Source organism: Schistocerca piceifrons, chromosome 8 (genome assembly GCF_021461385.2).
Source record: "Schistocerca piceifrons isolate TAMUIC-IGC-003096 chromosome 8, iqSchPice1.1, whole genome shotgun sequence".
In the NCBI taxonomy this organism is placed as follows: Eukaryota; Metazoa; Arthropoda; class Insecta; order Orthoptera; family Acrididae; genus Schistocerca; species Schistocerca piceifrons.
In genome coordinates, this window is record NC_060145.1 from 243,699,880 (window position 1) to 243,712,061 (window position 12,182).

Consider the following 12,182-nt stretch of genomic DNA (forward strand, 5'->3'; position numbering starts at 1 on the left):
GAATAGTCAGAATGATACAGTGACTGAATATAAATAGAAAATGATGTGTGCTAAGTGTACTTAGTGTATTTGTTAAACTTGATTTCATTTATATTTTAAGCAATGCCCAAACGTAAAGGAGGAGGAGATCTTGCCAGTACTGAAGAAAAACGGCGAAACAAAAAGAACAACCAAGAAATGAAACAGACGAAGAGCGCGAAGCATGTTTCAGCTCCCAAAGAACATGAGTGAGCACTGTCAGAAACGGAGAAACCAAAGAACAACAAAATGAAAGAACTGAAGAATCAAGAATTGCGACACACTATTTAATAAAAGACTGCACACTGAAGCCAGCCATGAAAATATCAGGCCACAATAACGTTCAGCTGTTGTGTGTTTATGGTGCCATGAAATCCTACATTGGAAAACTGTTTCCAACAGATGCACTAGCAGATCAAAGGTATCAGAACACTTATTAATGCACATTAATTTGGTGTGTCACCAGCTCTCGCTTTGTGACGGCTTTATCTCTGCTCTAAGCAATTTCAACGATGTGTCTGATTGTTTGTGCTGGGATGGCAGCCCGTTAATTCTCCAAAGCAGAACCAAGAGGAAGCAGTGACAATAGAATACGCGATGTGGAGCGATGGGAAATCCTGCCTTGTACCAAAGGTGTTCCATTGGGCTCAGATCGAGACTCAGGGCAGGCTAGTCAATTTCAGGAATGTTACTGTCCACAGATCATTCGTAAATGGAAGCTGCTTAATGACAGGTTGCTTATCATATTGATAGAATCAGTCTCTGCTTTGTTTTTGTAGTGTGCGTAGTGCGGTATGTGTTCACGTTTTTCTGCATTTAACGTTTTCTTTTTTTTTAAGCATCATAGTAAGAGAACAAACACCTCCCCCCCCCCCCCCCCCCCCTTCCGTAGCAACATTCGTCACTCTTGGCATTACGCACAGTAGGAGGTAACATTCTGCAGGTTCAAGAATGAGATTTTCACTCTGCATCGGAGTGTGCGCATATATGAAACTTCCTGGTAGATTAAAACTGTGTGCCGGATCGAGATTCGAACTCGGGACCTTTGCCGTGGTCGTGCGGTAGCGTTCTCGTTTCCCACGCCCGGGTTCCCGGGTTAGATTCCCGGCGGGGTCAGGGATTTTCTCTGCCTCGTGATGGCTGGGTGTTGTGTGATGTCCTTAGGTTAGATAGGTTTAAGTAGTTCTAAGTTATAGGGGACTTATGACCACAGCAGTCGAGTCCCATAGTGCTCAGAGCCATTTGAACCATTTTTTGATCGGGACCTTTGCCTTTCGCTGGCAAGTGCTCTACCATCTGAGCTACCCAAGGACGACTCACGTCCCGTCCTCACAGCTTTACTTCTGTCAGTATCTCGTCTCCCACCTTCCAGATTTCACAGAAGCTCAAATTTCACAGAAGCTCTCCTGCGCAGGAGGACGGGGCGTGAGTCGTGCTTGGGTAGCCCAGGTGGTAGAGCACTTGCTCACGAAAGGCAAAGATCCCTAGTTCGAGTCTCGGTCCGGCACACAGTTTTAATCTACCAGGAAGTTTCATTCTGCAGGAGTTCATGAAATCGAAACGCTTCCATCACATTTCGAAGTGTTTTAGCGTATTCATCAGTCCACGTCACTCGTTTCCAGTCAGTTACTCCACAGTGGCGTCCATCTTTACATCATTCCAAGCCTCGGTTAACACTGACTGCTGAAACTGTGGCTCATGAGGAAACGCTCGACAGTTCTATCCCATTTATTTTAGCTCTGTAACCGCACTCACTAAGCTAACTGAACTGCTGGGTGCACTTTGGAACTCAAGAGTGATTCCATCCGCCGATATCATGCGACTTTTCGTAACCACCTTTCCCGATGCTGAACAGTTCAAATGGTTCAAATGGCTCTGAGCACTATGGGACTTAACTTCTGAGGTCGTCAGTCCCCTAGAATATAGAACTACTTAAACCTAACTAACCTAAGGACATCACACACAACCATGCCCGAGGCAGGATTCGAATCTGCGACCGTAGCAGTCACGCGGTTCCAGACTGTAGCGCCTAGAACCGCTCGGCCACCCCGGCCGGCACTGAACAATCTTTGCCCGTCAGTGCATGATGTCTGCCCGGTCTTGGTTTGGCTGGAGTTGTTCCTTCGTGTTTCTACTTCGAAATCACATCACCAACAATTGTCATGGACTGGTTTAGAGCGGTTGAAATGTCCGTGACTGATTTCTTACACGGGTGGCGTCCGATGACTAGCCCACTTCTGATATCACTTGGCTCTCTTAACCAAACCATTCTGCCGTCACTGCTTCTCTACTGACAACGCAATACTCCTAGCCTCCTTGCTTAATGGCAGTTGCTCCTCTCGTTATATCTCGTGGTCAGTTCCGTACTTCTTACCGGTATCCGGATACTTTTGAGCAGATAGCGTATTTTCGAAACGGAAATGAACCTCGAGGATAAATTCTCCTAGAAATTGCAAGATAAATGATTGGCCTTCATACTTACAGTTCATTCATTTTGTTTCCCATCGAGCGAGGTGGCGTGGTGATTAACAGACTGGACTCTGATTCGTGAGATTGACGGTTCAAAATTTTCCTTCCTCAATCCAAACTCAGGTTTCCCGCGATGTCTAATCTCTGCAGGCAAATACCGGGATGCCTCCTTTGAAATGGGCACTGACGATTTCCTTCCTCATCCTATCGTAATCTGATCTTGTGTTTCTCTAACGACCGCGCTACTGACGGGACGTTAAGCTCTAAACTTCCCTTCTTTATTTCCTTTCCCTTTTGTTGGTTGTTTCCCATTAAACGTTTCAGACCTGTAATGATTTCCTCCCATTCGTAAAAACAGTCGCAGATCGCATCTGCAGAGTATTCCCAAGAGGACGGGCTCAGACACGGCCAACCATTGGGCTCATGTTTGGCAAGTTGACACGTATAGTCTAAACTGGAAGATACCTTGGCTCAACACCCCAGAGTTTCAGATATACAGTCGACTCAGAATTTAAGGGATCGATAAAAGATTGATAGCTGAACATTTTTAATCAACATGCTTGGGGGTGTTCTAACACATGTGTTCCAAGAAATCGAGGAAACAATTTTTTTTCAGCTCCTCATATAGTAGTAGTGCTGTTAACCGAAAGGACCACTTGCGTAGCAACCAAGGTATCTGGGTGGGAAGGAAAGAACCTCTGATCGATTTTCAGTTGCAGTTCCCAGCTTTTTTTCTTTCATTTGTATTTTTTGAGGTATCGAAACTGGTAGGAATAAGGGTGTTAACAAGGTAACTTAATCAATAAGAAATAGCAAAAAGTAAGCATATAACCTTCTCAAGAGGTATATGAAGACAGTAACTGTTCTCGAAAGAACAGATACCACTGATGACCGTGCAGCTTCTCTAGAATAAATGACATGTAAGCAGGAGATCCCGGGTTCGAGTCACACTCGGGGCACACATTTTCAGCTGTCCCCATACAGGTATATCAACAACACCTCTCGGCATCTGAGGATTTCCACTAATTATCATTTTCTCCAACGACTTGCTTTAGTAAGGAATTAAAATTTTAAGTCTCGTTGTATGGAAATAATTACTACTAGAGTGCTGCGAAGACGAACCCCTTGTCTGAATTGGCAGTGTACGTGAAATAACGCATTATCTACCGCCCCATATTACATCACAGGATCTGTAAAACTGTGTCTAATATTTTTCTGCTACTAAGAAACCGATGAATAATTTGGTCCTCGCCCTAAAGAAGACCTCAGCCATTCAACAGATTCGTTAAAAATTGCTTAATATACTTGCTCCACATACGGGAAACGGAATAATTCAGCTTACAAAACATATCTTGGGAACGTTGTAAAACCATACGTCGCTCATAACAAGATTTGTCTGGTATTGGATTCCTGGAATGGACAACACTGTCATGTGTGATAGCAAATTTATAGATGACAAAGGTAAACCGAGTTGTATGGTAGAACTAATACCGTCAAACCGCACATGTGTGCCGATCATCTATTGTTTACTTTTATCGAAAAGTTAAAAACTTCTTTTCGAGGCTTCAAAATTACAGTCTGCTTCTGGAAACCCAGCGGGTATTGTACAACCGATTGGATGCAGTAGCGTCTCACAACATAATTCGTTATCAGCTTTCAGCACGGATTTTTCAAACAATGCACTTATATTATGGCCGATACGCATCGAAAGTAATTCCCGAGAAAGAAATACGTTTAAACGTATGTCAAGCTCGTTTTCCTCCAAATCATCGAAAGGAATGATGTTGCTGCTCGAAGATGGTACTTGTTAAATATTTTTGCTTCCATGAGTTTATTTGCTACGAATGTATATGTGACAAGTACCATCCATACAGGAAACAAAGGACATGTAACTAAGCTAGTGAGACATATTAAATCGACCAGGATACAATTTTTAATTCCTTATTAATCCAAGCCGTTTGAGAAATTTAATTGTATACCTAGCAATTATCCTATGTTGATTTACTTACTTTATTAACCCACATAGTCCTACCATTTTCGAAACGGAAAAAAATACAAATAAAAGAAATGGTGGAGTGCAATTAGGAATCGAAGACGGGACCTGTCGTCCGCAGCCATACGCCTTAGTTACGACCCGAACGTCCCTTTCGTTGAATAGAAATTACCTTATCGGCACGTAAACGGAAATCATAGAGTAGGAAAATATAAGTTTGCGGACCCCATATATGTTGATGAAAAGTGCCCAGTTTCCAGTTACCGTCGAACCAATCAATTCTGTGTCGATGGCGTATTTAAACTTTATGGGTAGTTTTCTCAAAAAATGGGGGCCAAAATATTGTACACAAGCAACCTGCCACAAGTGAGCTCAGTCTTGTCAGAAGAAACGCTATTGATCAAGTGTTTAAATTAACTAGAAAGGGGTGCGAACATTTGAACACTGGAAAAAGACAATCGTTCACTGCACAGTAGGTACTACAGAAGGATCCAGCTAAAGGGGCAGTCCAGGGGGTGGGAACCTCTCCCTATCACCTAAATGAAATTATTTATATTTTCTGCTAGCAATCACTTTTATTTACTTTATTCTTAGTATAACATATTGCAACGAGTTTCGAGCTTTCTCTGCCAATTTTCAGACGTTCATGAATGGACAAAAACGTCACTTAACAATAAACAGTTTTAAACTAAATTAACATAACACTTTTTGTTTGCTGTTCTCAGCTGGAGGGCGTGTTGGGATATTTGGAGAAGGAATGGACCGTGGTTGGTCAGAAATTGATGGCCAATGATCTCGCTTACTGATGAGAAGCTGTGTCTTGTTGTTTATTATGATTGACATCACTATCTGTGAAGGGCGCGGAGAGCTCTGCATCAGTTATTACGTTGCGAAAATCGTGTGATACACTTTTTCGTATGTCAGTTCTTCAATTACGATTGTGAGGCCTTAAAGCTTCGTTTCTCATCTTTGGCACAGTGGCTGAGCTGTTGTATGAGATTTAACGACTGTACTATTTATTTTGTCACTGTTTTTTGGTGTAATTTACTGCAGAAATTTTTCTACATACATTTACACACTATACGCTTAATACAATATGGTGACCTTGCAGCGTGCTGATGAGACGCTACTGTATCCAATCGTTTGTACAATACCCGCTGGGTTTCCAGAAGCAGACTGTAATTTTGAAGCCTCGAAAAGAAGTTTTTAACTTTTAGATAAAAATAAACAATACTGACAGTCTGGTAGTAGTTTGTTTCATATTTAGACATAATAATTGATAGCATTAGGAACGGATTAAGACCAAGGAAGAATTTTGAATCTTTGAATTCGGTTATCTCATATTTATCACCGTGGTTTCATTTCCATTTCTTCCATGATATCCATTTTATAATGTTTTGGTTTTGTGTAAAATTTAAAGGTAGTCATCCATTTTAAAAGAGCGACCTGCGTCTTTAACGTGTGTTGCTGTTTATTATTTGTACGATTACCCAATCTGTAGCAGTCTATATGTTCCTTAAATCGATTTCTACAATTTCTGCCTCTTTGGCCTGTATGATATTTATTGCGTTGGCTGCAGGAAACTTTATAAATGCAACATGCATGAAGATCTGGATTTGGCGTTTTTCTATTGTGAATAAGCTACATACTTAGGTTATTGTTGGTGCTGAACTGATTTTTACATCTGTGTTTTTGAACAGCCTTGTTAATTTTTCAGACATTATGCTAAGATATTGAATTTTCATACATATAACTGCCGGGGTGCTGTGACTTACGAGTGTAATTTGAAGTTGTCCAGTTTAGTTTTTACCTGTTGTGACAGCGTATTAATGAGTGAAGAAGCAAATCCATTGTGAATTGCGGTACAGTTTATGGGTACTATTTCCTGTTCGAGTTCTGTGTGTAGAAGTGACAGTTTGTTGGCTCTGTATGGGATTGATCTGTATGCAGGTTTTTTGTATGAGGTGGAATTTGTAGAGGAGTTTGGTATAGTGGTGTGTGTACAGGTAGGTTTTCTGTAAATACTGGAAGACAACGTACGGTTTTGTTTTGATTTTTTCATCTAAACAAAAGATATGGTGTTGTTATTTTAAGCATAAGGGTAAACTAGTTATTTTTATTTAGGCTACTGAATTTATTACAAAGGTTTGCTACTCCATCTGTACCATCTAACAAATGAGGGTGTCTTCTACATACCTCTTACAGAATTTAACTGTAATTGTGATGCTATCTTTTAGTGATAGTATTTTATTCTCTATATGGTTGGTATATATTTTTATTTTAGGCCACTAAGAGGATTTCCCATTGGTAGCCCTGGGTCCTGCTTGTAAAATTTCTTGTTGAAAGCGAAAGTATTATGAGAGAGTGCTAACTGAAGAACATCTATAAGCCCTATTATTTCTGGTCTTGACACTGTCTTGCCTTTCAATAGGTTCTTTCTTATTGTTTCATCTGCTGGGATACTGTTGTTGCCGTGTAGTGCAAGGCCATCGGCAGATTTAAACTATCGACATGCCGATAGCACTATCAGCTACTACTCAACTATATTTAAGCTAAAACCAGCTATTGTACGTTGTTAGGCACATCTGAGCTGTTGTTTTGTCAATCAGCTCTGTTCTTACTGGCAGTTTAATTTAATGTAAGTGCTGCAGTTTATCATTTTTGTGCTGTTTGTTGTTGTGATAGTCTCTAATTAGGAATAAGTTGATAGCAAGAAAGAAGAGGAAAACCAATTCTGATTCGCCCTCTAGCGTTATGGGAAGTTGTGGAGAGCGCAAGGGTATGTGATGACAGCGTTTGTGTCAAAAATATTTTTCAGCGGTCTGATGGATTCGTCAGAGCCGACTGCGCCCTGCATTCTCCTTCCCCCCCCCCCCTCCCCTCTCTTTTTGGCAAAAAAAATTTATATGCTCTTCTAGTGTTTTTATAACCGAAGACAAAAGTTACACGTTGAATGAAATCTTAAAATTTGAATTCATGCTCTATCAATTTTTTTTCCAAGATTTCCATCGACCGGTATAGCTCTGCGCATTGAGGCTGGATTCCGGAGGCGAGGTTGTTGCAATGTATCTGCTGGCAAGTTTGGAAATGGTGTTCTGTTGTTTCCCATTTTCAGTTTAGGTGAATGCTGGTGCTGGTCCCTTACTAAAGGCCACAGCCTCATCCCTCTTAATTCCTCTCATTCCTAACAGTTTCAAATGCAGCCTCTGTGCTTATCGAAATGAACTGCACCAAAGCAAGCCGAAATCTCGCGGCACTAAAAGACATTGGAAGGCAGCTCCCTAACCTCATTTCATACTGTGTTTCTTTGCATGAAGATAGGATAGCTCACTTGTGGAACGGTGAAATATAGTGTCTTCAAGTTTTACTACAAGAACAATATTCTACTGTGAAACACCTGATTGAGAATATTCTTGGAACAGTGAGTCCCACCGTCACAGTTCCAATGTATTAGTAAATAAACGTCACATAAACGACAACTTATGTTGTGCATCACATAGGAGTTCATTAGAATCAAAGACTGTATTACTACATTATCATGCATAGATAAAAACTCATTTATAAAGTTGCATACGTTAGAAGTCTAGTTGAAATAAATGCGAAAAATCGATGTTAAGATTCCAAAACAGTACTTGGAAGAGTGAAGAATTTTAATGAAATGTAAGATACTTTAATTAAATTTAAGACTGTATTGAGGCACTTGGGATGCTTTGATGTGCTGGTTTCAGATGAGGTAATTTTAAATACAAGACTGTAATAGGAGAAACATAGCTCTCATCAAAAGAGATTTGAACCCGATTAACTTTATAAGCTATTCACATCAACGTCACAATTCTTTCATCTGCGACAGTGGACCTTATATTAGAAGACTGAGTTGAGACTTATTGCCAAAGAGGCAAAATATTACATTCGAATTTTAATTCGTTTGACGCAGAATCAAATTAACAAATAAAGAAATTGTGCGTTGCGTATCTCTCTCTCTCTCTCTCTCTCTCTCTGTGTGTGTGTGCGTGTGCGTGTGTGTGTGTGTGTGTGTGTGTGTGTGCGTGTGCGTGTGTGGTGTGTAATTTTATAGCCCAAATACTATCTGTATGAAGACCTCGCAAATACAAACTATGCACAGAAAATTTATAAATAAGTAATCGTGTTTTCAGAATGAAACGAAGAACAGGAGCCTTTTAATGTCCTCTTGAACAAATTGAAAGGCCCGCCCCTCCTTCTTTGACAAAATACTGGCTACACCCTTGAATACAGAAAGAACACTCATCTTCAGGAACACAAGAGGAATTGTCGTCAGGGCAACACTGATAAATTGGCCGTAGCAGATCATGTACTCGGACCAGGGAAATTCAAAATTCGTTTCTTCATTGCTATGGTTTCATCAGGATCCAGTCATTACAATCCTAGAATGTACAGTGAGGCCACAGAAATTTAAAAGCACAAAAACAATATTAATAGAAGGACGAAAGACTGAAATTAGTGGTGGAACTTAGTGTTGAATCCGGTTCCCGTGAGATCACTGAAGTTAAGCGGTGTTGGGCGTGGCCGGAACTTGGATGGGTGACCATCCAGCCACCACGCGCTGTTGCCATTTCTCGGGGTGCACTCAGCCTCGTGATGCCAATTGAGGAGCTACTCGACCGAATAGTAGCGGCTTCGGTCAAGAAGACCGTCATAACGTCCGGGAGATCGGTGTGCTGACCCCACGCCCCTCCTATCCGCATCCTCCTCTGAGGATGACACGGCTGTCGGATGGTCCAGATAGGCCACTCGTGGCCTGAAGACGGAGTGCTTAGTGTTGAATAAAATATACGGTGCCAATTATTCCCCAACACAAGCTCCACGAACCGCTTCAGCGTAAGTCCCTGGTCTTACACAGAGATCTGATGATGTCAAGAATCGAGCTTTACGTGGATACATATAAACAATTCGGCATGCTGAGGTTATTTGAGACAGTAACTGCCTTCTGAGCCGTTAATGCATATGAATATGTCTCTAGACTGAAAGACGAAACCTTAGGCAGAAAATCATGCCTTGGATCATAGCCTAACTCACATAAAACAAAAATCACCATGTGCGTTTAAGTTCTTCTCACAACAGCAGTGCTTGACAGAGAGACAACACCATGAATCTGCACTAACTGTGGATATTGATTACGGAATGACTTTGCGAAGAAGTTTGCAATGATTGGTTTCAAGAGTAAATGAAAACAAAACCGCGTATAAGTTGAAAGTGTTGTTTAACACAAGCTTTAAAAATGATATTGGGGCCTTTGAGAGAAGATTCATCAACGAACACCCGAAAACTTGTCCATGAAACACGAGTTTCATAGAGTACGTTATGAAAAACAGTAGTGGAAGACTTCAACCCCTATCACAAACCACATCTGCAAAAGATGCAACTGTATCAGTGAATTATCCAGTGAAACACTAGAGTGCCGAACTTGGTACATTTTGAATTTATTCACGAATTGAGTTTCTTTCAACAACGATGACGTGTTCTATTGGTGCAACAGGTAAGTCTGAAGTGAAAGATATAATACGTTATGCTTGTCTCAGATCACCAGCAACGATTCTCCTTCAACTTGTCGTGAGGAATTGTGCTAGGCCTCCGCTGGGGTATGTGACTTCAATACCACGGTACCCTATCGCAGCTAGTAATGCCTTAGAACACCTGAACAACAAGTACAACGCATCGCTGAGGAGCGAGGAAAATCTGTGGACGAGCAAAGACGTCAGTGCGTTCTTGAGCTATGATATGTTCTGGATATGGTATTTTATCGTACTTCATGAATAAATTAGATGCCTTCGACTTATTGGTAACGTTCTCTGTTTTGTCTTGTGACATTCCACTGCTTCCAAAACAACAGCGGCATTTCCTTCATCAACTATGGTGAACATCGTGAGTGCATTAAAGCTTTCCTTCCTTCCGTTGATATATTATTCTCGGATGATTCCGATTTCCGCCGAGCTGTCGACATGTTTTGTCTTGCTTTGTCTGTTTGACCCTTCGGAAGGACAAATGTTGATGTTCCGACGGCAATGATGATTTATTGCTGTAGAGGAAGTGGGTTAGGCTTGGTCGCGAAATGTAGACCTTCGCTCAGCACAATGATAGTTTCTTCACAGAGCTGTTCAGACGACATTTTTACTACCACTCGTTTTGGGTCAAGAATGGCGTTTTTCCTGTGGACTCTATGTTCTAATTTCTTATATTTCCTCTTCTGCTTCAGGCGTTGATAAGTGATTCAAAGCAGTACAATAAACGTTGTTCTGTTCACTTTGTGCGTGTGATAAAGAGAAAGAGAGATGTAGTCAGTGAAAAATTTAACTTAATTACTACAGAGGTGATATATTTTTCTATTTCTTTAACGAAGATGAACTTGGCTGGCGCTTTCGTCTGTTTGCTTTCACTGTGTGCACGTGGTGGCTAATTCCAACAAATTTAGGAGTAATGGCATCGTCACGACACCAATAAATGAAAGTCGGACCACAAAGCTGTTTACCTCTTCTTCTGTACAGATTTTCCGGTCTTCTAAGCCACCTATAAATTTCCAGCCCACATAAGCGTTTTATAAAAGTCTGCCGACTTTCGTGGCTGTTGTCACTGATGGTAAAATCGTTCGATTGAAAACAAAATACAGTAGGGGGCCAGCGAGATCGACGTATCTCTCCCCTATAATTTTTTCGTATGTATTTGGATGAAGTCGGTATTATTTGAAACGGCAAAGTAAGTGGGTGAGAAACTACTGACTGTTTCGTTAGACAAAAGGAACATTTCAGAACGTGTATAAAAACTTTACTAACCGTTGGAAAACTTGCATTAGACACTCTGTTGTCACTGTGAATGGCCGCTGTTAGCTTCGGTTGTTCACATTAAAACTAAATACATTCATTTCAGACCGATAGTCACTTATTACTCAGTTTATAGTCCGCTACTAGCATTATAATTTTGACTTTAAATTTTTGTAACATCCTACCGAAAGAAGCACTTGAGTGTCGTTTCAAGAGAGGGCGCTCAGTGCATGTATTACACATGTTTTCAGAGTTAACGATAAAACGTGATGGAGAAGCGTGGGAGATAGAAGACTTCATGTCTTCCAGTGTGGAACTATTACCGTAAGTTTTGAGTAATGATGTTTTTGACGATTATGCGGTAGTGTCTTCCTGCTGATGGGTCTCGTTAATTGAACCTTACCACACTGGTAGCAATTGTTTTCACTTCTTATGTACTTCATGAACATTACCGGTACCAATATTGCTAGCTGCGGTAGTGTTTTGTCGTTCGAGGTGGCAACGACACTCTATAAAGGCTTCGTTGTCTTATACCATGTCGCCCAAAAACTGCAGTACACCTGGCGTATGTTATAAGACCAAATACACATCCTCCAGCAGTAACTGTGATTTCTGCTTTTTTTACGAGCTGCCATGTGACACAGCTTGTCACAAAGTCGACATACGGAATTTTCAACTGTTATGATATTCATTATTTGGCTCCATGTAACTAAACCATTTTAAATGGAGACATGATATTCGAATAATACATTACCGAAGCCCACATATAAATTTTCAGATTGTCTCAAGTACTTCTTGGTTCTACTGTTAATTCTGCATGTTAATTATCAGTCATTCGAAGAAAATAAATATATAGTTTGTTTCTAACAAAACTAGCGCCTACTGAGAAGAATGAAAACTTGCTCTCA